This window comes from Porites lutea, chromosome 4 (assembly GCF_958299795.1).
Source record: "Porites lutea chromosome 4, jaPorLute2.1, whole genome shotgun sequence".
Lineage (NCBI taxonomy): Eukaryota > Metazoa > Cnidaria > Anthozoa > Scleractinia > Poritidae > Porites > Porites lutea.
Window position 1 is genome coordinate 46,651,642 of NC_133204.1, and position 4,246 is coordinate 46,655,887.

Consider the following 4,246-nt stretch of genomic DNA (forward strand, 5'->3'; position numbering starts at 1 on the left):
TTTTCTATAAAGGATCGACAGCGAAACAACTAAAAACAAAGCGGTGAGCGGTGCTTGACTCAACTGTGTCATTTTCTCACTACGTGTATCTTTTACAAGGTATTCACAGCAGGACGTTTTGCTTACACACCCAAACAAATTTCCGTTTTCACAGGCAAAAGGTGTCATTTCCACATGTACAGCTCGCGTGGGGTGATTTTCAAGCGCACTTACTTGCTTCGCCCGCTCTAATATCCATATAAAAAATTAAAGTGCGATCGCCAGGAGAAAAAATATACCTTTTTATCCAGCCAGAACCGGCACAAATTTTTCACATTTTCAGCTAGCGAGGCACTCATTCAGATTTCCCAGCCAGCTAATTAGCCAATGTTTTTTTTTTTTCCAGCTAGCTCAAATTCTGCCTGAAGAGCCGGTATTTTGTCGAGCGGTTAAAAGTACCATTGAAACCTACTTGCTGTCGGTTAAAAAATACTGAAATATACTGAAGACTATTAAAAAACACCACATTGAAACCAATCTCGGCCACGAGTGAGCAGAACATTTCTTTTGTCATCACCTAAATTTATGCAACGCAGCGATATTGTTACGTGTTATAATCTTCGTGATTCCGAGATATAAGCTTGTTGTTCCCTTACCACGCACCAGTTACTATAAAGATAGTTTCAGCTATAGTGGTGCCAGGTCGATTAACAAGAGATTTATGTAACTAGCGTTCATGCGATTAGAGTTGGAGTGAACCACACAAGTTCCAAAATACTGAATTCAAGATTTTGGAAGGCCAAAATCCTGAATTCAAGATTTTAATTTGGAAAGCCAAAATCCTGAATTCAAGATTTTGAAAGGCCAATTAATCCTTATCTGAATTCAAGATTTGGTAAAATGGGGTTGATAGGCCTACACATCTCGACCGTTCCGGTTCCCGGCTAAGCCGATAAGAGGCGGAGTTTTGTAGATTGCGCTCTGTGATGGTTGTTGTTCAATTACTTGCTAGTTTCTCATAACCTGTCATAAGAATTTAGGTTAGGCACTGATGGTTGGTATTGTGTGACAAAAGGCAAGATTCGTAGGTTTCTCTTTTGTTTTTGTTGAAGTGCTAGTTTCCTCTCATTAAAATTATCAGATGTGATTTGAAGTTTGCAATTATCTCTTCAAATATTTTTTTTAGTTTGTCCTGAGAAGTCTCATGGCCTCTCCTTTCTCAATTAATAAAGCTGTTTTTTGAACTTTTCGGTGACAGGAACTAAAAAGAGTATGCACATCAAGGATTGCGTCTTTGTAGATATAGGTGTCCAAGAATGTTGTTTCCGTATCGGAAATTTCAGCCTTAAATTTGATTGTTGGGTGATGATTGTTCGCTTATTATTATTGTTCAATGATTTGTTTTATTTTGTCTCTGTTTTTATGGTCCCGAGCGAGAATATGTTGTCTACATAGCGTTTCCAAAGGAGCGGTTTTAGTGCGCTTTGGGATTTCAGTCTCTTACCCCTGTTCAGATGAATAGGGAGCTTTAGCAACGACGACGGCGACGGCAACCAAAACGTCAAAAAAGAGATAGGTTTATTACGCAAAACAACAACTTTGCACGTGCATCACGCTTTTTTGTACATTTCTTTACCATCCTTGCACGACTAAGCCGTGAAAATGCCTAATTGCAAGTTTTATGGAGGACGTAAACAAGCGACGACGTATCTCTTTTTCTCTCTCTAAACTTGAGTGCGGTCCTCAAGAAATCAACTCCTGGGAAATTCGCCTACACTTGCCTTTTTTCAGCAAATTGGAATAAACGCGACAAAGAATGAAAAAACGGGAACTCAGTCATTTTAAAACTGACGTTTTCGCTGCCGCTGCCGTTGCCGTCGTCGATGCTAAAGCTCCCTACTATATTGGCAAAGGCGACCGCCATTTTCGTGCCCATGGTGGTACCATGTGTTTGAAGGTAGTTTTTTTCCCATTAAACTCCAAAGAGTTTTGTTGAAGAATTCGCCTTAGCGCTTGTTCGATCTAGTTCGAGTAGTTGTGAAGAGATAGGAGGTTCCTTGATGTAGAATGTTTCGTATCCCTCGTATTGATATTTCAGTCGTATGAACTAGGATTTCTCCCGAACCAGGGGCCCGTTTCTCGAAAGTCCCGTTAACTTAACGGGCCCGCAATCAAATATTCAAATCGAAATGTAAAGAATAAGAGCGCGGGTCCTGGCTAGCAAACTACTGCATTTTGTTTCATTAACTGACAGTTTTGTCGCGTTAGATGCAAAACTATTGAAACCTCGATCTTTAATGTAAACGGAGACAGCTTACCGGGCCCGTTAATTATCGGGACTTTCGAGAAACGGGCCCCAGTTTCTCTCCGGGTTATTCCCCTCTTCCAAAACCTTGAATTCAGGATTTTGGCCTTCCAAAATCTTGAATCTTGAAAGATGTTAGAGTTCCTTCGTTGTGACGTTCCTGTCTTCAGTGTCTTTTCAACCGTTGGCGCATGAAAAAAAAATCTCTTCCACAAACATGTCTACGCCATCCTGACGCTAGCAACGCCTGTTTGCAAGTAACTTGCATTGGAATCAGTCCTTCCACGGCGTGAGGCTAACTGCCGACACGAAAAGGCTGTGCGGTATAGCATGAACACCCATCCGATATTTGGTTTTCTACTTCGGACATTTTTCGGATCAGCGCGGCGCTGCTTTTCTCGATCCCTTTAATACAGAAATCGCGCCGAAATCAGCGTTCTTATGTGTGAACACAAGCCCTATCCCGTCAGGTATGGTTTTCTTGCCGGTGATATAGGCATCCCCACGTTTTGGGCATCCCCATTCCCAAAACCCTATATTAGTGATATGGGCATCCCCAGAAACCCTAACTGCGTAAACCTAACTCAAATCGCTAAGGTAATATGAGAAGGGTATGCCCATATCACTAGGGTTTTGGGAATGAGGATGCCCAAAACGCGGGGATACCCATATCACTGCAAATTTAGCCTGTTCCAGGCTCCGAGATAGTCAGGTCCGTGGAATTGAGAAAGCACGAACTGAAACTGGAGGATTCTTGCCCTCTTTTTCGTTATAGACTTCCGATCACTCCATCGATAATCTTCAGCGCAAACTGCAACAGTCTAAACAATGCCAGAAGATGGTTCAAGTCAAATCAAATGGTCCCTGACGAAGAGAAGACAAAACATCTTCTCATTGCCACGCGACGGAAACTGTAACATGTGAATTAGCCAACCTTGGACCTTTACTTGAATCAGGCAAGGCCGTGTTTATTACGCTCCAGTGAGCAAACTTAAAGAAATGACTGACGAGGCTCGGGTAGACAATTTCATACAAGTCACTGTATTTGTCCACCCAAGCGTCGAGTTGGTGTCTTTGTGTACAGGAATGCGGGAAAAGTCTACTCTTTATTTGTAGTGGGACTGATCATGAAGACATTTAAGCAATGACCTTCTCAGTTTTTGGATTGCAAAAAAGTTACAGCTTATATATATATGTTCTGAATATTCTATGTTGACATTACGATACTAGGTATTACAACAGAATCAAAAGAGAGAAAAAACAGGTTATTATTTATGTAAGCAAACATAGTACTGCTAAATGATGAATATTATATTTGGTTAAATCGTGTTTACATTGTCTAATGACAATTTTTGATTTCATTATTTAAGGTACCCTCCCCCCTCTTGAGAGTGTTTATATTTTTCGAATACCCCCCTTTTACCTCCAATTTTTTTTGGGGGACCCCCCAATTTCACATCAGTCCCCCCCCCCCCCCAACAAGTTTTTTAGAACAGTCCCTAATTTAAATTATTTGGAAAACGGTTGATGTATCAGCTGGTATAAGACCCCCCTAAAATATTGTCTTGTCTTGTCTATCCTATGTGTGTTATTAGTATGTTGAATAAAGTAAGGAATACTGCCGCGCGAAAGCTGATCCAAGGAAAACGAGAAAATGATGCCTTTTCTTCGCTCGCCTCCTCCTCCATCCTTTTCTCGTTGACCTCGCCTTCGCTTGGCCCCCATCCGGCCCAGGGGCCCTTTTCTCGAAAGTCCCGATAATTAATGGGCCCGGTAAGCTGTCTCCTTTTACATTAAAGATCGAGGTTTCAATAGTTTTGCATCTAAAACGATAAAACTGTCAGTTAATGAAACAAAATGGAGTAGTTTGCTAGCCAGGACCCGCGCTCTTATTCTTTATATTTGATTTCGGGCCCGTAAAGTTACCGGGACTTTCAAGAAACGGGTCCCAGATCCCTAAGT